The sequence below is a fragment of the Marmota flaviventris genome, chromosome 3, assembly GCF_047511675.1.
Source record: "Marmota flaviventris isolate mMarFla1 chromosome 3, mMarFla1.hap1, whole genome shotgun sequence".
NCBI lineage: Eukaryota > Metazoa > Chordata > Mammalia > Rodentia > Sciuridae > Marmota > Marmota flaviventris.
In genome coordinates, this window is record NC_092500.1 from 78,879,282 (window position 1) to 78,904,262 (window position 24,981).

General features: G+C 40.2%; 1 protein-coding gene and 1 non-coding gene across 5 annotated transcripts in view; both read right to left on the reverse strand.

The window, feature by feature from the left end:
- Positions 1–24,981, reverse strand: part of Bicd1 (BICD cargo adaptor 1) — a 223,939-nt gene that overhangs the window by 163,558 nt on the left and 35,400 nt on the right. The window lies entirely within an intron of this gene.
- LOC114091763 (small nucleolar RNA SNORA73 family) lies at positions 7,534–7,735 on the reverse strand. The gene has a single exon (XR_003582544.2). It is a non-coding gene; the product is annotated as a small nucleolar RNA SNORA73 family (small nucleolar RNA).

Sequence of the window (24,981 nt, forward strand, 5' to 3'; positions counted from 1 at the left end):
CCAAATAAGTTCAGCAGCCATGCCCGACTCCGACAGGGCTGCCACATACAGCTCTCCAAGGCAGAGGTCTTTGCCTTCTTGTCAATCTTAAAGGGAGATTTTTCATCATTTCATTATTTTAAGAATGAATCTGGGTAATTATATTTTTGATCTTATATTGGAAGGACAGGTCATTTAAACTCTGGATCTCAGTCTATCTGAAGTACTATGTAATTGGTCTGGATCAGGGTTTCCAACCCCAGAAGCATCACCACTTTGGTGTGGGGGCTCCCTGGGGCTCTGTAGGATGCTTAGCAGCATCCCTGGTCTCTACCCCTAGATGCCAGCAGCAGTTGTGACAACCACATGTCTCCAGACATTAACAAACATCTCCCTGGTTGAGAATCACTGAGCCAGATGATCTCTAGTGTCACTTGAAATCCTAAAATTCAGTGATCCACTAATCTCTGTTCAAACTGATAATACCCTTTGGGAAATTTTGCTCACACAATATTATGCCAGCCCAAGTAAGCAGTAACTCTAAAGTTCATTAGGGTGACGTTTTGCAAATAGGACTTCACCTGCTATAAATATAGATCCATCAGCCTTCTAATATGCTACCTACAATCCTACAGCCTTTAAAGACTAAAGCACAATGTGAAGAAATGAGAAAACAGTACTCCTGTAGAAGGTGGGAGCCAGGTCCCTTTCTATCAGTAATGTTTCAGCTATGTCCCAAGAGGACCTTCTCCATAAGTGGTTTAGACATCTTTTATTTATTGAACTTATATCCTGCCCTATTCCAAGAAGCCCTGGAGGCAGCTCACAAAGAGGCATATAAAATAAAGTGGAGGCGAAATGGTAAAAATAGGTGGAAATAGATAAGGAAGAGAGAAAATAAATATTCCAACCCCTGAAAGTCAATACCATTTCTGTGATGAGCAGAAAACTTAGCTCAGGATTTTTCAGGACCTCTAAGGAAAAGCTGAAAATAAAATACACTTCTCTGTATACTTCACATTGTCAGAGAAGGGAAATTATTCTCTAGTGAAATAAGATTTTTCTTAGGACTGAACTCAGAAAGATGCTTGATGGGGAGACCTGTGTGTGGAACACAGATCAAAAGGACCCATATTCTATGGTTGCACAGTGAGAGGCCATTCTTGTATGAACCTTCAATATACTATAAAGGAATAGTTCAACAAATTTGGTGAAGGTATTTCTTTAGGACAGTAAAGCAACATGAGTGGCTTTTACAATGGAAGTTGTCCAGTGACCTTGGTGATCTCAGGATGACACGTCATTTGCAGGGACAGGGATGTAGCTCAGTGGTGAAGCATGTGCTTAGCACACACAAGGCCCTGGGTTTGGTCCCCAGTCCCCCACACATACCACACACACACCACACATACACACAAATATTATTTGTCAGTAGAAGTGGTTTTCTCTGTGGTTAACAAAGAAAACTTTTCTTCAGAGAGAACCTTCTAGAGAAGTCAAGTATATAAAACAGATCAAGGCAAAGTTGGACCTTTCCTTCCTTTTATTGTCTTCCCTCCCCAAAGGCCTCAAAGGCTTCTGTGGCAGAGTTCAGAAGCCATTAACCTAGAAAATAAACTTTGAAATACTTAGGATAGACTCAATAATACAATAAATATTCATTGTGCCAAGCATCAGAGTAAATATTATTTTATAGATTATTTTTCTTGAAAATAATTTTTTTCAGTTGAACATTTTATTTTATTTTTTTTTAAATCAAAGACAGGTATCAATTTATTTATTTATTTTTAAGTTTTGGGCGGACACAACATCTTTGTACGTGGTGCTGAGGATCGAACCCGGGCCGCACGCATGCCAGGCAAGCGCGCTATCACTTGAGCCACATCCCCAGCCCCAGTTGAACATTTTATGAAAAAATCAACAGTTCCAGGTAAATCCCCATGAAAGCCTGGAAGGGAAAATAAATCATTAAGCCCAAATTCACTATGGAAATTAAAGTCCTGACTAGGAATCATATCCAGGGGCAAGGCTGTTCTATCTCCTCAGAGCAGATGGACACAAGTCAGAGTTTTTCTCAGAAATCTATTTTGGATCCATACAGGACTTGACTAAAAGTTTGGTTCATGTCCATAGTTTCTACATTGTTGAACATCTCAGGCAGTTTGGGTCTGAAGATTTTTCAGCACAAATATTGCCAGCGATGGACCACTGTTATGACTTGCTGGTTCCTATCAGTTTAATGTCAGGTAGCTGTCCTCACCTCAGTCTCAAAGACCCCAACAAACCTCCCATTCTCTTCCCTCAAAGACCAAGACAGAAGCACCCCTGAGCAGCCAGCTTCCACTCTTGCCCTGGACCCTCATGGGGCTTTGCTCCTCAGTCCTGAACTGAGACTCTTCAAGTGAAAGTTCATTTACCACATCTCACCCTGGGAGCAGACAAGGAACAGGAAACTGCACCAGAAAAAAGGGACCTCTGAACCCCTGGCTCTTCTACCACCTATTCCATCGAATTGTGCTTTTACAAAAATGGGAAGTAATACTCCATATATGTATGCTATGTCAAAAAACATTCTACCGGGCTAGGGATATAGCTCAGTTGGTACAGTGCTTGCCTCACATGCACAAGGTCCTGGGTTCAATTCCCAGCACCAAAAAAAATTTTAAAAATCTACTGTTAGGCATAACTAAAAAGAACATATTTTTTTAAAAATTGTACTTTTATAAGAGGGACTTAGAGACCATTTTTGTTAAAGTACAGACTCTGTACTTGGGCCTGCGGATGTCCAATGGGTCATTAAAAGCAGGCTCAAGCGTGGCATCTCCGTCTTCACTTTTACCTATTTCCTTTATTACTTTAAACTTTGGATCAGATTCCTGCTCAACTCTGCATGTGGGCATGTTAACCATTTAAGGAGTGTTCATCCGGAGCTGGTCATCCTCCCCCTTCAAGGCTGAAGACACCAAAAGAAGAATAGCTAAGGCAGATTTTTAGCAGACTGTCCACTGTCAGCTCTGACATCCTGTTCCAGACCCCTGGGGTGGAGCACAGAAGTCTTCAGTCATTGCCCACCTTCCAGGAATGGTGAGGCTTGCAGGCAGATCAACCCATGATGAAGCTGCCTCCCCTGAGAGCAATCATCCCCTTCCAGGATCACAGATCTGATGGGAAATTTCCTGTGAAGCAATGAAAATTACCCCCTGAGCAGTGGCTACTTCCTTGACCCCTGTAGACTGTGTGTGACCAGAACTGACATAATGATCAGCCAGACCACAGTCTGACCAAAACTGCTTAATTATGCAGATCTTTGCCCCAGCCCAAATTCTTCTTCTCTTCCAAGCTAAAGCTCATGTCAGCATCCCCTCAAAAGACAGGGCTGAGACACTAGATCTCACTCATCTCTCCAACTGGCTATGCTGATTCAAGTTCCTTTCCTGCTTTTCACCATTATACTTTTTGTTTTTTGGAGTGAGTGGCTAGACCTGATTTGTTGGGACCCTCAGACCTGGGCCTCTGGCCTAGGACTCTGATAACACTTTCTCAGACTATTCCATGATAGAAACACATATGGGAAGCTCTCCTGAGGAACAGTAAGAAGTGAAGAAAGTGTTTTATAAGTAACTACAACTTGGAAAAGCTATGGTCATGCATTAGCGGGTAGATCTAAACACCATGATCTTCTTGTGTAATCAGCAGCATGAATAAACCATAGAATGCAATCTGATAAAACTGGCTTAATTAAAATAGAACTAAGTAATAGAGGGCTGTCTGGTGTTTCTTATCTACATGTTAGAGAATGGCTACCAAAATTAATTTTTGTCTTATCAAAGTTAATACTGTGTCTTTCTTCTTTGTGATGTGTTAAAAAAAAAATCAGCCTTCAAATAATAGCAACTAGCACTTACGGAGGATATGTTAGAAACCAGGCATTGTTTAAGGATGATATTCATGCTGTCTCCTTTTAACTTTTATGTTACCTTTTAAGGGCATTATTTCTCCCTTTTCAAAGAGGAGGAAACCAAATCACAAGGAAATAAAGTAACTTCCCCAGGTCAAAAAGCTTTGAGTGGTAGAGCTGGGGTTTGTCACAGGGAAGCCTGGCTCCAGAGTCTATGTTTTAACCAATAAGAAACTGTGCCTCTGGGTTTCCTTACTCATAGGAACTGGCAGTAGATAAATCCCTGTCAAGTAAGAATAACTTTAAGCATAAAACTGCTACATGCCCATTAAAAGAGAAATAATGTTAAAGATCAAACAAAACACAAATATATGTGAATAACTACAGCAAAACCAAATCCTATAATCCATTCTCCAGTCCATCATAAATACTCCATTGCTTTTGCTATATCAGAATATTAACAATCATTTTACCTCCTTCCAGTGACAGAGAGATGCAGCTTTCCACACATTCATGGATTAGGGACTGGCTGAAATATCTGATTATTTTGTTACTGGGACAACCTCAACTTGACTGTGGAAAACAGAACATTTAGAGTTGATGATATGCAATCCACAGCTTCCTTTTGAATTGATGTAAAAAAAATTTATCATTTTCTTATTATAAAAGTAATACATGCTATGGTGAAAACATTTTTAATACAATCAAGGGTCTGTGATAAGCAATATTCAATCAAGGGTCTGTGATAAGCAATACAAACAGTTTGGTTGACATCTTTTCCATTTTATTTCTATGCTGAGTGTAGTTACCAATTGGTCATTTAAAGATTATCAAGCAATATGATATGAATTTATTTCTATTTCTTATTTGATATTCCCAAAAGTCTATAAGGCAGGTACTGTTGTTGTCATTATTATTCTCAGTTTTGGTAACTGAGGCTTTAGTAGGGTCTAGAACTTGCCCCCAGTCAGGATGCAAACTAGGACCCAGGATTGCTGATCCTATAATCTCAGTAAGGCAGACATCCTTTCTTCAGTCTGTCTCAGGCTCTGTGCTTGGTAGAGATAACAACTGTTGCTAGTTTTATTTTCTCCAGGTTTCTCTCTTTTCTCATTTAAATACAGCTTCCCTAGCTTATTTGACCTCAAGGTTTCTTAGCCTCAGCACTATAGGAGGTAATTCTTTATAGAGACCATCCGATGAAACCTCTGTTTAACAGCATCCCTGGCCTCCACCCACTAGAGGTCCGTAGTGCTTCCCTGTCGTGACAATCTAAAATGTCTCTACACATTGCCAAATGTCTTGGGGGAGGGAGGGACAAAATAGCAATTTAATAAAAATCTCTTAACAGTGTTTGAAACCTCATAGTCATATTAACATAGTCCATTCATTGAGATGGGCCTTCATAATTCACAGAAACACCTCAACTAAGATCATCTACAACTTTCCATTTATGTAGAGCCCCTTCAGGGTTTCTGACCAGGTCCACATGTATGTATTTCTCTATAGTTTTGAGGTATCTTACAATGCTTTTTATTGTGCTGTTTTTTTTTTTGAACAGATGAGTCCTCACATATCTTCCCATCAGTCAAGTTGTAAATTAGTTTAAGGCAGGACTGAGGTGGTCTTATCATTAATCCAAATCTTTCTGACAAATTAATTTTTTAAAAAATATATTTTAGTTGTCAATGGACCTTTTTTTATTTATTCATTTATATATGGTGCTGAGACTCGAACCCAGTGTCTCACATGTGCTAAGCAAGCTCTGCCACTGAGCTATGGCCCCAGCCCCCAACAAATGAACTTTTTACAGAACATCCACTCAAATACGTTCATATAAATCCAAACTTAAGTAAATGCTAGAGTCTCTTTTCAACATCTCTTCCAGTTGTTCTAGCGTTTCCTCTCATAATATTGCATTTAATCCTCATGAACCTAATTATCTTTGTTGCAATTCCTCTGAGCTCTAATATAAACTTCAGAGTCTCAAGGAATACTCTGTCCAACTTATGGTCCCTTCTAGATCTTTCCCAAGAGACTTCCCTTTGCTGCAGCAAAGGCAGGACCACATCAGCTAATTTCACCCCTAGAGCCCCAGACGTGCCATTTCACCCCACTGTCAGAACGCACAGTTGTTACAGAGCTCAATTAAAACAATTTTGACAGAGAACACAAATGCGACAATTGGCTCCTGTGACCTTCTAAAATCCATTTTAGAAGGTCTTGAATTTTCTCCCAATAGTCAGATTGTTTCCTAGAGTGTTAATGGATTCACTTTTGTCCTTTGAGATCCTTGAAGAACAATCTGTCTTTCTCTTTAACTATCAATGTGCTACTGAAAGGATTTCTGACCCTCACCACTAAGGAAAAGAAACAGAGGGCCAGGTCATATTTGGCTTTCTCTAATTATACTAATTGCCTTCGAAACAAACACAATGAAGTTCCATTTAACAGCTGAGAATTCTCCCAGTCCATTCACTTTCCTCTATTTGATGAGAATTTCTCAGTCTAAAACATTGACTAGATTGATGTTGATAAAAAAGAGAAAGAGACAAAGACAGATGCCGTGGTGGTAAACTTTCTTTAGTCTCAACTTTTGTACTATATATTCTGATCAATACCATTGGTAAACAAGATGAATTTCAGGATAATTAACAGAGGCTGCTACAACAGGCAAATCTGAAACTCTCAATGATTTAACATGTTTATTTCTCTCCGATAAACGTGAAAGTACCTCCTCCATTTCATAACTGTGCCATCTTGAATATACCACCTCCAAGTTCATTTCCACGGGAAGGAAAAGGAACAAAGCAAATGCACTGTTTCCTCTGCCTGGAAACGGCACTGGTGAAACTGTTCCCGGACCTCGAGTGAATCTTAGTCTCATGACTCTAACTCAGAAGAAGGGACGTAGGATTTATAAAGGGACACATGAGTATTTGATGATGCTAATTTTTTAAAGTAAAAATATACAGAAAAAAAAGAAAAATATCATTTTGTCAACAACAGCTCTCTGTATAATTCTGTGATTATAGGTGACTTGATATTATTTTCTATATACTTTCTTATTGTTAAAAACTCTATAAGAAGTATTAATTTATAATAAAAATATTATTACATAAAGAATCTATATCATTCAGTTTCATACAGGATTATCTTCCCACCTCAGCTCCTGGTACATAATAAATCTTCAGTTACTGCAAGAAAGAATTAAAAGAGCCAGGAAGAATTAAATAACGTAATTTGTTACACTCATATTAAAATCTACTATAATGAAAATCAATCTCAATTTCTGGTTGCTTAGGTATAGTGCTAATAAAAAGCAGATAAAAATATCGCAACAATTCTCAAGACCCAAGACCCTTGCTACATAATTATACATTTGCAAGAAACATTCATGAAATTTCAGACTGCTCTTTCCAAATAAATACATTAAATTTAGAATTTAAAGCTATGAAGTTTCAAATTTTTTCCTAATTTTTTTGAAGATCAGATTCTTGGGCTGGGGTGTAACTCAGTGGTAGAACACTTGCATAGCATGCACAAGGTCCTAGATTTAATCTCCAGCCCCACACACACAAAAAAAAAAAAAAAGAAGGAAAGAAAGATTGGATTCTTAAAGAGCTTACTCTAATTAAAAACCTTAATATTCTAGACCATGTTTTCTGCTTGGTTTATCTTCTCGGTCATTGTCCACAGGATTCTGAGAAGTTTTAGGAATATGCAGATGTACACACAAAGCCCAGCTTCATCTCCAATGCTGTGAAAGGGCCTGGACATCATGGAGCAAAGCCTGTGTTCCCCTGTGCCACGTGGACAGGGGCCAGAGAGAGTGACTTCCTGGGGTATCCATGTTGAATCAGATTTTATTTTTTAATTAAAGCGTCTCCATTTCCAAACAAGAAGTCAAAAAGCGAAGAAGGGTTAGAATTACAATAGCTAACACATATTGATCCCTTACCACTTGCCAAGCACTTTGCTAAACATATCATATTCTATCTCTCATTTATTCCTCAAAGTCAGATTCTGAAGAAAGACAATGTCCACTTTACAGATATGGAAATTAGTTCACATAGAGGATTTGACATCAAATATCATGAGTGGATCCCGTGCTCATAACTACTACCCCATGTCACTTATACATGTCAAATCATTTGGGGTACTGGAAAAACAACACGCTTCCCAAGACTGACAATGGGATATAAAGGAGGCAGAATAGTAGATTGGTGCTCAACATCTATCCCAACTTCTTCCTAATGATCTCCTTTTTTCCAGCATGAGCCAAATGTTTTTTAAACTTCTCTGCACCCAGACTTCTTGGCACCCAGGTTTCTGAGTGTGGTTTAGAGTCCACCAAGCAGACACAAAGCGGAAGTGAGAAACATGGCAGATTCTGCCATTGAGCATGGTCATAGAGGTACCTTCTTTCTCTAAAACAGTGCTGCCAGGGGTTATGATGTGTGTTCCCTCAGTTCATGGGTGTTGATGGGTACAGTAAGGACCAAGCGCTGACTGATGCACATCATAGCAGACCTGGCGTGGTTCTGGAACCAGCAATAGTATTCGCAGTGTCCTGATTATGGACACTATCCACAGACCACACACGTGGCTTTTTGCTACAGTAGTGGTAGTACAGTTCTAAACCTGGTAGCTTTAGACACCTGAGCAAAAATTCATGAAAAGATACAAGATCATTTTTAAAAAATACTTATCCAGGGGCTGGGGTAGTGGCTCAGTGGTAGAGCACTCGCCTGGTATGTGCGAGGCACTGGGTTCGATCCTCAGCACCACATAAAAATAAATAAATAAAATAAAGGTATTAAAAAAAATACTTATCCAGAGCCTTTTACTGACCAGGCACTATACAGTACAAGGAGATGGGATTACAGTGACAAAATATACTTGTTCCTGCACTTTAGGAGCTTACGACTTAGTTGAGGGAGCAGAAATTAACAAAGTAATTATAGAAATCCAATCTCTGATTATCTTTACACTCTGATTACTCTTAAAGTTCCACATGCTTTCATTTCACCCTGGGCAGTAGATACCATCAGGAATTTCTAGAATTCATAACTTATTGAACATTTAGTCCAGCTGATCAATTTTAACCTTCAAATGAAGGCAAGTTACAGTCAGGAATTCATATATCAAAGAAACCAGTAATGATGACAATGCAAAACGTCCAGGAAGACTCCTCTGGCCATGGCTACCATTCAACAATTACGGTAAGCAAAACTATTCCCTCCTAAAGATGAAGGGGGGAAAGGCAATCATGACATCAGTGCTGAGGAAAATAATTAGTCATATTGACACACCGCTAATGGAGCGCGGGTCTCTGGCTGAATCGTATTGATGGCACTAATGTTCTTTCTAGGGTGAGCTCCCTTCATTTGTTCTCACAGTACGCCATCTCTCAGCTTGGAGGGGTTACTACTCAGCATTATGATGGGTAATGACTGGCAAAGGGTGTTTGCAGGCTCAGAGTTTTTACCCACTGGGGGGCTCAGAAGGTCATGTTAAAGACTGGATTTAGGGGAGTCTGAAGACATCATGACATCTAAATCTTTTTTTTATCTGATTATGGGCAGTAATAGATATTATTGTGTCATTACAGCTTCCAGACAGATGATATGGGTATTGTTCATAGAGCCAAACAGTTAACCTCGTCTGTAAAAATGCTTTTAAAAATGTTAGACAGTTATAAAGTTATACTGTAGTCTTAGCTGCAAATAAAAGCAAACTCAGAACCTAAGTACAACTGAAATTTTACCTACTTTCATTTGTTTTAACTTTCTTTTATTCTGTAAATATTTTTTTATTTATATATGACAGCGGAATGCATTACACTTCTCATTACACATAAGAGCACAATTTTTCATATACAAAAAGAAAAACATGTAGATGAATATATGTGTGGATAAGATATCTGAAATTAAATACTACATAAATATGTTTCAACATTAACAGGAATCTCTAACTACCACAGTACTTTGTACATAATAAGCCCTAAATTGTTGCATGAACAAATGACTCTGAAACACAAAAGCAATGTCAAATGGCACCACTACTTCAAGATGATTCGGAATTCCATACCAAATTACAAAAGTTAAAAGTAATTTGAGTAAGCTCATGGTACCCAAACTTCATATGGAAACATTCTCTTTCTTCCTGATTTTCCATATTTTTTTTAATGAGGCACTTCTATTTTCAAGATAAACACTGCCTTTCCAAGAATGATTACTTTCATTTTAACAATATTTATTAAAATACTTCTAAAGTATACAACAAATTATCATAGTTATCTAAGATTTTTAAAAATAAGACATTTCATAACAATACGGGGAATTATAAAATCTTATCCAAAGGGAGGAAGGCACACCAGGAGAGAGCCTCCTCACTGTGCGCTCCTCTCTGAGGGATTAGGCAAAGCTGCCTGGTAAAGGGGGGCTTGGTTCCAAAAGGGGATAATACCCAGAGTGAGCTAAGCCAGGATCTGGGACATGGCTGTGGGAGGGAGAGTAGCTACTATGTGTTGAATATGAGTATGAGCCAGACTACAGCACATGCTAAGTATGTGACAAATGCACATGTTTTCTAAACTCATAACCAATGGACATTATTGTGGGTGAGCAATCTGAGGCCCAGGGAACAAAATACTTGCAGAGAGGGACACAACTAGGAATGGGAGAGCCTGGATTCGAACCTCTGGCTGTCAGGTCCAACCCATCCTAAACAAGGAGACTGTGTCCAAAGCAGGCGGATTTTTTTTTTTTCTTCTGTAGGAGAAACTCAACTATGGATGGAAAATAAATGCTCTCTTTCCTCTCCGGAAAGCACCAGAGAAACAGGCAGGATCCAAGCCAGAGACCCTGTCAAGGGGTGGGTTAAGTGGAGATTTTCACTTGGAGACACAAATGCCCAGTAATGCTGGAGGCACAGCAAATGCTGCAGCATGACAACTACAGATTCCCACATGCTGGTGAACCGATTCTCCCTGCAAACTCCTCGCCAAAGACAGGCTTTGTGGTTGGTGCTGCGCTGACAGATGAGGGACAACTCTGACTGGAGCTACACGGGATTAGGAGGACACGGTTATTGTACCTGATGCTACACAGATACCTTTAAGGGCTCCCAGGAGGTGCAGCATGTCTGTTTAACAGCTCCATACCACTACGCTCTCTAGAACTTTCCTCTTTTCCAGTCATATTTTGGTGTCATTTTGCCTAAACAGCAAATTGTGTCCCCCCTATGGTCCTACCAGGCTTCTCAAAAAAATGCACATCATTGCCTACACACCCTAGCAGCTGGACTATAATATGCCAGGAATTGGCACAAACTTGTGTGAGTCACACAAACTTGTGTGACAGAATGTGAACAACCTACAAATGGGTGCTGTTCTTCCATTCATTCACTCAACAAGCCTTTTTTTTTTTTTTTTTTTTTGGCGGGGGTGGGTATCAGGGATTGAACTCAGGGGTACTTAACCACTGAGCCACATCCCCAACCCTTTTTATTTTTTGTTTTGAGACAGGGTCTTACTAAGTTGCTTAGGGCCTGGCTAAGTTACTGAGGCTGACTTTGAACTTGTGATCCTCCTGCCTCAGCCTCCCGAGCTGCTGGGCAGGTGAGTACCACTGCGCCCAGCTGACACATATTTTTTTAAGCATTCTCAAGAGTGGCAAGTGTTCTACAATACCTTAGGAAATCAAAGATACCTCTGACTGGCTCATATGCCAGAAGGAATGAAGAGGTGGGAACAGGATGGGACACCACACGGTGTAACTGAGGTTCCAACACTTTTCACAGGATGAAAGTGCAGAAAAGAAAGCAGGATTCATGATAGTAGCAGAAGGCTGACCCCAAATAAAGTGCATTCAGGAGAGGGACCAACTCTGCCACCTTTAGAGTTCAGAGAAAAAGAACAGCTAATTTTTTTTTTTTCTCACCATATGCCAGGAGTGTCCTTTCTATGTATGAATTCTTACAAAAACCTTAGGATGTTGCACAATAGGTTTTTTTTCCCCCATTCATTTCTGGAAACTGAGTCATGGGATAAGTTAAGTAATTTGTCCAAGGTCACATTCTAGTAGGGAATAAGGAAGCTGGGATCTAAAAGCAGGCAAACTAATTCCAAAGCCCACAGTTTAACCACTTCAACTCTTAGCCTACAGGAAGGTGCTCAATAATTAATAGTAAAATTAAAATTAAATACACCATGTGATATCTGACTTATTGAATTAAAGACCCCAGCCTCCTCTGAGGCTCTCAGGGTCCTAGTGACCCCAGATCGTAAGATGCTGGTCCACTGTTAATATAGCTGAGCAGGTATAGCTCCAACTTACAAACCCATTGTCTTCGAAACATTCACTAATAGTATTGCATTCTGAAAATACTTTCCCAAATACTAAATGGGAAAAGTACCCTATCACAAAAACATATTTTAACCTATAATGCTGGTAAATTGTTATACATTTGCAATACCTTGGAAATGAGCTGCGGTGCTAAGAGTTTTAAAGAAATGGTAGCAAGGAGATGTGGGGTCAGGAGGCCCCTGGTACCACCCCATAGGGAACTTGTTACTTCCAGAAGGAGCAGAAGGGGGAGGGGGCCCCTTGATGAAACACTTTTTTAATATTTAGACAGAGGCTGGGGCTCTTGCCCCAGGTCTCTAAAATGTGTAGGAATGGGTCTGAAAATCTGTGAATTCAAACTACCCAAAAATAATGATAACAATATGCCTGTAGATGCTCCTACCACTTTTTTGTCCCTTCAAGAGAAGGTCAGGGTCCTGCATTAACATTTGCATCTTCATGTAAAGGATCCTACAAAAAGGCTATGCAAAAAAGTGAAACCCAAATCGATGTAGAGAGGCAAGGATCAGGTACCTATCTCTGAAAATAAGACCCTGGATTCAATTATAAGGTAAGAATGTTTCTAAGAATTTCATGTCCTGAATCAATTCCTAATACTTTCAAAATTTGTGCCAATTTTGTCTGCTGTGTTTAAACCTATAAATCTATCAGACTTTTGATTTAGAAAAATAAGTAAGAGTAACTAACATAGATTCCAATAATTATATTCTAGAGAACAGTTCAAATTGTTTTTTATTTACTAACTCAGTTAGTTATGTCTGTGTCCTGCAGTGTGTGTGTGTGACACAGAAACCTTATTCTGCATACACAGAAATATATATTCACATTGACGATAGCTGATTTATACTAATCCAGGGATAATCAATCTCAGCACTATTTACGTATTAAGCCAGGTAATTCTTTGTTTTGGGGAGGACCATCCTGGGCTTTGTAGCACATTCAGCTGCACCTCTGACCTCTACACACTAGATGCCAATAACAACCCTCAACTGTGACAACAAAACTGTCTCCTAACATTGCCAAATGTCTTCCCTACAGTGTGTGTGTGTGTGTGTGTGTTTATACACATTCTATTATATATTTCAAGAGAGTAGGAAGGAAAATTATGTATACATTTGTGTAGGCAGACAGATAAATAATGTAAGACTATGAATTTGGTATGTATTATTAACATACATAGTTTACAAATGGGAAAACTGAGGCACAGAGATGTTAAGTAATTTGTCCAAGTTCACACAGCTTAGCAAATAACAGATCCAGAACTTAAATTCATACATTTTTAAGAAGTCATTCTTTTAAACACTGAACCATGCTACATAATGTAAACTACTTAGGAAATAAATAATTTAAAAGTCTAAACTAGAATCTACTCATCTCTTTTTGTAATATAACACAGTATAAAAGAGAACAGTATTTGATGTCTGAGGTTCTGGGTCCTACCCCCACCTCCTTGTTGGTTGTGTTGCTTGGGCAAATTACTTACAATTATTTTCGATTTTATTAACACAAACATAGCAATTAGAGCATAAGATAATTGTAAGGATTAAATGATTCACTAATTGTGAAAAATGAGCTGCAAGTCAGAGAATTTGCTTGTCTACAAAATATTTCTTGGGTTGGGAATGCAGCTTAGTGGTAGAGTGCAGACCTCGCATACAGGAGGCCACAGGTTTGATCCTCCAAACAAAACACACACAAAAAAGCATTTCTTGGTGTGTAAGATTTAAGATTGTTGTTTCTATAATAGCCAGTAGCATATACTCTGTATGAAACAGTACCATCCTTTTTGAGAAATTGTATAAGCATTAAAATTTAAGGATTTCCTGAGTTTTTATTTTTTTAAATATTTTTAGCAGTAGATAGACATAATAACTTTATTTATTTTTATGTGGTGCCAAGGATCGAACTCAGTGCCTCCCACATGCTAGGCAAGCACTGTACCACTGAGCTCCCCCACCACAGTCCTGAGCTTTTATTTTTTATTCTCTATTCTTAATGCTCAAATACTGTCAAGTGGGTACTAATCTTAATATAAAGAGATATGACCATACACACCTAGTATACAGCACCTCATATATAACAAAAAACAGTAATAGCCAGGCATGTTGGTACACGCCTTTATTCCCAGGTACCCTGGAGACTGAGGCAGAAGGATCACAAGTTTGAGGCCGACCTTGGTGACCAAGCAAGATCCTGTCTCAAAGTAAATAAAAGGGCTGAGAAAACCAGGCGCGGTGGCACATTCCTGTAATCCCAGGAGCTTGGGAGGTTGAGACAGGAGGATCAAGAGTTCAAAGCCAGCTTCCGCAACTCAGTGAGACCCTGTCTCTAAATTAAATATAAAAAAAGGTTGAAGATATGGCTTAGTGATTAAGTGTCCCTGGGTTCAATCACCAGTACCAAAAGAAAAAAGGGCTGAGAAAGTACCTCAGTAGTAGAGCACTTGCCTAGCATGTGCAAGGCCCTAGGTTCAATCCCCAGGATTACAAAAAGCAAAACAAAACAAAGTACTGCATATCACAAAACACTAAAGAAAATGTATTTCTCACATACACCTATATATGTGTGTGTATATATACATATTTGCGTGTATATTTTAAATATGTACATATTTATGTGTTTGTACATACATAATATATATGTATAATATGTATGCGTGTATAAAAACAACACAATTTTCCATGACCAGAATTTGCTTGACCACAAGCAATTTTCAAATAATTTATGAAGAATAAAAAAAGCTGCTTCTGGGACTGTGTCACAAGCAGTTTTCCTGGTTGATCTAAATGAGTGCTCTGCAAGCACACATCCCCTGCTTGTGGTGGGTAACACCCTGTAAGTTTAGGGGGGTCATCATGATATGATTAAAAATGTAAACCTGACAGGTGGTTAATGGCTCTCTAGAAAACAGTTTCGGAGTCCAGAACCCACACACCAAAAACCTGAAAATTTAGGGAAAATGATCTCGGGGTTCAGTCTGAATAGCTCCCAGAATGCTGTTCACAATGATCAGCAATGACCTCCCAGAGTGCCCCATCTCGAGCCAACAGGGTCTGTGACACAGCCCTTCAATTACAGTAAGCATGTCCTTAGATCTCAGCAATGTGATAGTTGGGAACCTGAGCCCCAGCTAAGGCTGCCTTGGCTGCATCTCTTTATTAATTCATCCCAGAGGGGGCTGAGCCATGCTGGGGAGCAGAGAATATGGCATTGTGTCTTCCCTGGCAAAGGCAGGACAAGCTCAGGCACTTCACACACAGACAAGCTTGTCCTGCCATTCACAGAGAGCTGTCTAGCCACTGCCAGAAATGCGGCATGCCTCAGCACTGTGCACAAAACCCCTAGAGGAGCAGTCATTTTTAAGTGCAATTTTATTGCAAAAAAAGACCAAGTCTGCTGTTGTCTCTTTGCAAGTGTCTGATGATCTGTTTCTGTCACAAACTTACAGGGTCTGCTATTTGATTTCCAACCATCAGGGTAGACCTCAGAAGAAGAGTTCCCTCTCAATGGGCCACAGCAGGGCTATTTCAAGACCTCACTATATTTAAAGATGCTATTTGTCCACAGAGACTTATAAATCACCCTCCAACATCTCTCTGAAGTATGTGCTGGTCTGCAGCATGGCTAGATATTTCCAGGTGGGTGGGAATCACTGGAAATGCTCGGGACATCTTGCCAGGCAGATCATTTAAATGATTCAGGGTTACATGTCATAATAAAGGCAAAGACATTTTTTAAAAATTTTAAGTCTCTGTTATAAAACCCACTTAATGTAAGTGAATATATCTTAATACATCAACAAATGTTATTCCCAGTATTATTTCTTGTGTTTTAATGCAGCTGAAATATTAAACTAAGGCATTCTTTTTCCTGTATCATGGGGATTTGGGAGTTCAAGCAGATGTACATACAAGAGAAGGGACTCTACTTTGCTACTCTATAGCAACAATCACAATCCCCTTGCATTTAGGACTTGCTTTCTCTGTAGAGTTTAAATTTTTTACAATAACATTAAAGATCATACTGTTAGATGTTCTTATCTCAATGAAGAAGAGAGCTGTATTTCCCTCTTCTGAGAATCCTAAAGCAATGAGTTCTTGAACTAGATATGATGGTTAAAAAAAAAAAGAGCTAAAATCCTCAGCCTGAACTTGAATTTTAATCTCCATAGCTGGACAGCTGAAATTCTCCTTTTGCATATTAATTAGATTTAGTCTCTCTACCTTATGGTGCTACTATTCACAGATGGTTACTCCAGGGATGGATGCATCTCAGTAACAGTTGGAAATGCCCCTGGGTAATAAAGAATGTAAATGATTGCTTGTGCCTTTGAAACAATGCAATGAGGCTGTTGGTGGATGACGGGGTACAGCTGTGGACCTAGTTCACATTTGCTTTTAAGCCCTTATCTGCACTGTGGATTAAACAAATTTTAAAATATGTCGATTAACTGGGGAAAATGTCATTCAAGATACTGGATTTTAAAAAACATAGCTTAATGAAAAAGCAGCAGCCTTTGAGACTAAGACAAACAAAAAGGTTGACTTCACAGATGCTCATTTTTCTGCCTAATTGCAGAAACAATGTGGGGTAAAATGTTGTGAATCAGAGGAAAGCCTGAAATGGGATCTATTTAACCGGATATAGGATGAAATAGAAAGCTTATCAACAATCCATTAGTACAGATATTTCTTAGTATGTGTGCCATGGTTTGAATAAGTGTCTCTCAAAAGTCCATGTGTCAAAGGCTGGGTCCCCATCTCATGGTACTACTGGGAGGTGGAGCCTATTGGAAGGGAATTCAGTCACCTGGGATGTGCCCTTGAGGGGGATATTGGAGCTCCTGGCCTCTTCCTCTACTACATGCTCCCACCGAAATGTACTGGCTGGCCACGGGCCCAAAAGCAACAGGGCCAAGCAATACTGGACTGAAACCTCCAGAACCATGAGCCAAAATGAACTTTTTCCTCTTTTTAACTTGATTTATCTCAAGTACTTACACTACAGTAACAGAAACTTACTAACACAATATCAGGATATGAAAGAGTACATACAGGATACCAAAGACTTTTCTGTTCTTAAGAAACTGAAAATCTACTTCAATACTTCAAAAAAAAAGTTCATTCATACAAGACAGTTCATAATCAAGTACTGGGTTATAACATAAGCAGTAGAGATGATAAAAGCAAAGAAATCAGGGATGAGGGAGAACATTATGAGTTGTATTCATTGACTTGGTAGAGAACGGGGTCTTGAGGGAGTTAAGGAAGAACTACTTTAATGAAACCAGCCAAGTCATAAGAATGAGCACAAATGTGACAGATAAAGGAAACACTGGCTGCCAGGAGTTGAGGGCTCACATAGAGAAATGGTGAGCACAGCAGGCCAGACTGAGGGCCTTTACCCCCCAGGCATGAGGAGGGTGCTGGCAAAAAGAAGAATTTAAGTGGTATTTAAAGAACTGATCACTAAGCCCTGGGAAACTTGGTGAGATCCCATCTCAGTAAAAAGAAAAAAGGGAAGAAAGAAGAAGAAGGAGGAGGAGGAGGAGGAGGAGGAGGAGGAAGGGGAGGGGGGAGGGGAGAGGGAAGGGGAGGGGAGAGGGAAGGGGAGGAGGAAGGGGGGGGAGAAAAACTAACAGTTGTGAGGTAAGGTGTACTAAAGGGAAGAGCATATTCAGAATCACCACGCATTGCTCTACAATAGAACCTGCTTTTATTTTTCAAGATTTTCAAGCCACTCCAGATATTCTAAGTATAATGGAGCCCAGAGCATATATATTTTGAAAATATTTTGTATGTGATTCTGGTGATTTCTGGCTGTGGTCAGTGGTTTTTTAAAAAGTAAGCTCTCCAAAGAAATTAATGAAGGATCCACTGAGAATCTGTGTCTGCTGTCATAACAATAGCAACAAAAAACAAAGAATTATTCCTAGAGTCACCACAAAGACAAACTCAACAGGACTCAATAATGGGACTCAAGGAAGGAGAAGCTGTCAAAGGTAAGTTCACTGCATCAGGCTGACATAAGTGGAAGAATTTTGCCGACACTAAAAAGGCATGGGCATGTTACTAATTGCAGACATAATCGCCAACTCAATTACAATTCAGTCTGCAAAGAAATGGATATGGAGAGGTCAAGGCCAGATCGTGCCTCCTTAGCATCAAGACACTGGAAAAACTTATGAAAATGGGTGAAAAAGAAGAGCAGCGACTAAGGACAACCTCAGTCCCAGTTCACAGAGTGGGGAGATAAAGAACAACTGGGAAATCTTGGAGGAAGAGAGGAGAGTGTCATGGAAGCCCAGAGAAGGAGTAACAGAAAAAGCATTAGGTCCAGAACATTCAGCATTGGGAAAAATATTATTGACTAAAATAAAGTCCCTAGTGAACCTGAAGAAGGCCATCAAAAATCTGGAGTTGAGTAAACTTTGGCTCCACTCTGATTTCCAGCACTGGTAATGTGATAAACATCTTAATTGACTGGTAGGCCTTGGTGACTCACTAAGAGCAGTTTTACTACTGACATTCCTGGAATGTAACTGAGCAATCCTTTGTCAGACCCAGGTATTGGATGACAGAGCAGATCTAGCCATTATAGGGGCTGGGGTGTAGCTCAATGGTACAGCACTTGCGCTGCCTGTGCCAGGCCCTAGATTTAAGCCCCCGCACTGCAAAACAAAACTACACAAATCTAGCCCACATGGCTGTGTATTTCTCTGCCTATGTTATTACTATACTAATTAGGCTTTACTTCTTTAAAAGAAAAATAAATAAAAGTTATGAGATGCCAACCAAAATAACTCCATCAACAGGAAAACTTATTCTAACATTGCTCAAATCTCCCCCTCCCCCCGCCAAGGATTGTGTCTGGCAACCATGTTTATACACACAAATCTTTCTCCTGGTTATAGGACTATGGGTTGCCAGCAAACACCTAATTCAGGAAGGTTCATCAATTTTTCTCTCCCTGGCAACTGGAATTGGAATTTTTTTTTTAAACAAATGTCTTTTTATTTATTTATTTATTTATTTTTTGAGAGAGAGAGAGAGAGAATTTTTTCAATATTTATTTTTTAGTTCTCAGCAGACACAACATCTTTGTTTGTATGTGGTGCTGAGGATCGAACCCAGGCCGCAAGCATGCCAGGCGAGCGCACTACTGCTTGAGCCACATCCCCAGCCCCTGGAATTGGAATTTTAAAATGCTAGTCTCTGCTGACTACTGAAACTAAAGACATGCAGTTCACAGGATTGTGAACTATCCATCAAGGCCACTGGGAAGGAGAAAAGGGCTACATGGAGGCAGGGATGGAAAGACATATACAGGCAGAAGTAGGGATGTCAGCCAACATCAGATCTACATGGATCACCAGACAGGGTCCTGTGACTCAGTTGCTCTGCTGCTCTCCATTCTGCTGTTCCTGCTGCCACCCTTGGCATTTCTAGTACAATCTCTCTGTCTCACAAACTCCCAGAGGGAGGATCTGATCAAGTTTATTTGATCGTGCCCCAACATGAACTGACCATCATGTACAGTTAGAAGCCTAGAGGTACCTGGCACCATGACCTTCAATCCATCTTTCCTTGCAATAAATATTTACTGCACTTTACTGTGCCTGGGTTAATGTGTGCATGTCTCCAAAAGAATGAATGATGTAAGTGATTTAGGCTAAGCTGTACCATAATCCAATAGTCATATTGTATACAAGTAGTTAATGAGCTGCACCTGCTGAGCAAGCAGGCAAACAGCCAGAGGCTCCAGAACAGTCAGAAGGGCTGTGAGGGCACAGGCAGAAAGAAGGCAAGTGACTGTCCCTGGTGGAATTCTGTGCAGGCTCCATCACAGGCAGCTGCAGCTCTATGTGAAGGACTCTGGGAGAACAGGGAACCTGAGAACATGCTACGCTGTCTCCTGCTTCGTGCAGAAATTTCCATCATATAAATCTCAATACTCTTTGACATCACGGAAGTCACATCCTCAGGAAACAACGTCTGCTACCATCCTTCCAAAAACCCCACCACCATCTGTTTTGATACCTACACTCAAGATATAAGCCAGTAGATCCTATTTTTTTTCCAAGGGCTGGCTGAAACACAAAAACTTACCAGAATTGCTGGGAAGCATGGTACAGTTCTATTAAGGTTACAAAGAAGAGCTATAATGAAAATGTCAGGAAAATATTCAACAGAAGAGGTCAATGGATTTGCCAGGAGTCTTGTATGGCTTCTTCACTATGGAAGGGGTTCTTCTCTTCAGACTGTCTCTGAATGACCACCTGAATATTCTCACGTATTGTGTAAGGGACCAGAGTGAGATATCAGACCATTACTCACTCAGCACTGTCACGGGCCACCCCGAGGTCCTGTGTGAGGCTGTGCAGATCTGCACTGCATAACAACTCAGGTACCATTTCCATCTCTACTCTCCAAAGCTGTGCAATGCAGCAGCCTAGGACATGTCCTGTCCACAGCACAACAGAGCAACTGTGTGGATTCGTGGAAGTTAAAAAAAAGGGCATCTGAACAGCTAGAGACACATCCTACCTAAGTGTCCTTTCAGATCATCGTTCTCTCTGTTCAGCCCCCACGCTCAGTTCTTTTAATCCATCTTCATCTATTTGCCTCTAAAATTGAAGAGGCATTTCCTAGGATATTCTGTGTGTACAAAAAAAAAAAAAGCCCAGTTTAAATTCTCAACATCAGGGAAAAATACAAGCTTTTTGCTTTTTTCTATTCCCCACCCCCTACTTCTCTAGATAAAACTTTCAGATAGGCCAAAATAAGCTATAGGTACTGCTACTGTCTGAATGTTCATGTCCCTCCAAAAATGATAGGTTGGAACCTAATACCCAATGGGATCCAGTTAAGGGGTGTGATAGCATTAGCAGGTGACTGGGTCAACAGGGCTCTGTCTGCCGTCATGATTGGGACTAGCACCCTTAGAAAAGAATTTTAAGGGAGGCAGTTTGCTCCATCCCACCAAGTGAGCGCTCAATCTTGGAGAAAGAGAGCCTTCGTTAGACATTGATTCTGATGATGATCTGACCTGGGACCTTTCAACCTCCAGAACTGGGAACTATACATTTTGTAGCTTATAAATTATCTGGCCTAAGGTATTTTGTTGTAGCAGTTCAAATGGACAAGACATGTACCATCAGGGAATCCCAAACTGGTTATTCTCTCACCTTAGGATTGCCTCTAAAATTAATGAGGCATCTCCTAGGATCTTCTGTGATCCTAGAATTCTCCCACATCAGCTAGGTCAATGTTTTGCCTTAATTCTTGTTCTGCATCTCTTTAGCTCTAATCTTCTTTTTCTTGGTTCACCTAGCACATCTAAAGCCCCCTACTTTACTGTTCTACATTTCAGTCCATTTCCTGGTATGTGTCTTTGACAAAGCATACAAATTTAGCAACATGAAATTGTATTTCTTGAATTCAGAAAAAATGGTTTCTCCTACATATAGAAACATGTAAAAAGAAGGTTGGATTAAGTTGTATGAACTACAGAACTGATTACAAATTTGTAAGTTATGTACAATATACAAGAACATACAGTTGTATTAATACCATCCTTTATAAGATAGCAGCCCATCCATCACAGAGGAAATCTTTATTGATGACCAAAACTAACTCCAATATTACCCAAGATATACATTTAATACATGTTTGGGGCATCATGATTCTTTACTCAGGGGATCAGGCTGTACATAAAGGGCTTATCCCATGAAGTTGAGACCAAGGAAACCCAGTGCAGTATGGGAACCATGTATGAAATGCTTATAGTGTTCGTCACTTTCTAGATAATTCCTGCTTCACCTTTTTACAATTACAAATTTTTTACCACATTAAATTTTATTATTTTTAAGAAAAAAAAAATGCAACCTGTAAACATTCCTATGGGAAGGGCTCATGTTCATATGGAATGATCAGTCAGGAAAGCTCCTTCCTGCCTGCCCGCTAGCTGACCCGAACAGGAAGCACCACACAGTAAATTTGATATGACTTGGGTCACAATCCATGGACTGGGGAGCTTTACCCACTCCGGTCTCAATGAAGCTTGAGGATACTCTTTCATGTGCATTAAACCCACAGGGACTGATGCACAAAATCTGAATAGACATATATTTTACAAAAAGAATCATATGATTACCAAGAGGTCAGTGAAGGAAACAGTGAGAAAATCACATCCTCTCCTCAAAGGCAGGCTCTCCAGCAAGCCAGCTGCCAGGCACCTGCTGGGAGAGCATGGAATCTAAATTAACAGGAGCTCTGCTTGATTTGAATATAACTGCACCAGGCTCTGAAACCCAGAGCACCTATCTCCATAACACAGGCCTGTCACAACTGGCCACTCCAGGAACCCAACATTGTACTTGGCTGGAAATGGCCAACATATGCTCTTCAGGTTCTCTCTCTCTCTTTTTTTTTTTTTTTTCTGCCTCTCTTTTTAAAGCCCCATCTCTGATTCCAGCTAGCTTGCTTGCATGCTTGCTTGAGCACTAGGGTTTGAACCCAGGGCTTCTCGTATGCTATGGACACACTCTAACACTGGGGTACATCCCCAGTCCTTTTTGCTCCATGTTGTGATCCTCCTGTCTCAACCTCCTGTGTACCTGGGATTACAGATGAGTGCCACCACGTGGGGCTTGATTGCTACAGTCTTGACATAGATACGAATATCTTTCTTAAGGTTTCTGTCAAAGCTGGCTGACCTGGAGCCATTCTGTATCTTGGAGAGCTTCCTTCTCTACTCCAACCCATTAAGTGTTAATTTTATTCCTTACTTCCAAATTCATTGAAGACACTTCACATCAGAAACTGCATTTTATGCCCACATTACTGCATACTTATTCATGCTTCTAGAAAACTTACAAAAACTTTTCAAAAGTATAAACAAAGCAAACCTAAAGTGGCCTTGAATCCAATGTTAAAAAAAAAAATTGATGAATAGTGAGGTGAATAATGAACTTGAATGATTATTGTTTTATATTTATCCTTTCCTTTGGTTTTCTAACATTTCCAAGTTTCAGTGAAAATTTTTCCTCCAGGCTACAGAAGGACAGATGTGTGTAACTTTAATGTGCCCATCCCAATCTCAGAAGAACCAGACTCATCCAAAGGAGACACAAAGAACTGCGTATACTCTTTGTTAGAAAGTTGAGAAGGTGGAACAGTAAGATGCTGGGGTCACATTCAGAAGGCCATTTGGAAGCTCAGAGTTATCAGGCTTCCTGTTTGGAGATTCAGCAGCAGATATGCAGAGGAGGAGTGGGGACAAGTGATTCTTCCAGAGGAGGAGGAAACTTGCATAGAATGGTGTGGACTTCACCAGGAGCAATTTTACATCAGACTTTTATCAGCTTTAAAAATAAGTTTGGTCTTGGTATAGTTTTTTCATCAATACTTCAAATATTACAGGAAAAAAAGGTTCCTTCCTTTGACTTTATCAAGATGGCTGTTAATCAAAACAGAACAAAGAGGATAGATCTTTCAAACTCGTTGTTGGGCCAGGCACATGGTACACACCTCTAATCCTGCTACTGGCGAGCTGAGGCAGGAGGATCACAAGTTTAAGACCAGCCTCAGCAAATCAGTGAGACCCTGCTCAAAATACAAAATAAGAAGTACTGGAGAGAGCACTGAGCTCAATCCCCAGCACCACCACCACCAAAAAAAACTGCTGCTGAGCCTGGCAGTCATGACAACTGCCCCCGCCACAACTGCACCACTGTGAAGGAAGGCAGTAAGGACCTCCCTAGAACAAGCAAACCACCTTTCTCCACGTCCTGGTAGAACATCACATACTCAAAGCCAGGCCCTTTGTCTTGACCCAAAGCTTATGAAAGAACAAATGTCACAAGCCCAGCTCTTCACCAGAAGCTTTGAGGATGGCCTGGCACCAAAGCCAACTTGCATGATTTTAATCATAGATTGTGTAATCTTAAATTACAAAGAAATTCTTCTTGTTAAATCAACTATCAAGAAGGAAGAAGTTTAACTGTCTGATAATTACTCAAATATCCAAAATGGTGGTTTAGGGGAAAACAGCACTCCACTGATCTTTTACTGAAATGAAGAGCTATGGATGTCAGGATTCAGAGTTCTCTGCTTCGAATATTAAACACACTGAATTTGCCCCACTCCCAAATTAGGAACATAACAGATGCTAGCTCCAGGAAGGACCGGCTCCTTTTGTTTTTGTTTTCTGTGTGTATGTGTATGTGTGTATGTATTGGGGGGAGGGGGTTTACTGGGGATTAAACCCAGGAGTGCTTTACCACTGAGTCACATCCTCAGCCCTTTTTATTTTTTATTTTAAGACAGGATCTCGGGCTGGGGATGTGGCTCAAGCGGTAGCGCGCTCGCCTGGCATGCGTGCGGCCCGGGTTCGATCCTCAGCACCACATACAAACAAATGTTGTGTCCGCCAAAAAGAAACCTAAAAAATAAATATTAAAATTCTCTCTCCCTCTCTCTCTCTCTCTCTCTCTCTCTCTCTCTCTCTCTCTCTCTCTCTCTCTCTTAAAAAAAAAAAAAGACAGGATCTCACTGAGTTGCTTAAGGCCTCACTAAATTGCTGAGTCTGGCCTCAAACTTGTGACCCTCCTGCCTCAGCCTCCTGAGTCTCTTGAGTTTATAGGCATGCCCACTGGGCTCAATTTCCTTGGCTCCTTTTGATGTAATAAGAAAGCTCCAGGGACTCTAAAGGAAGCTAAACCTGTAAAAT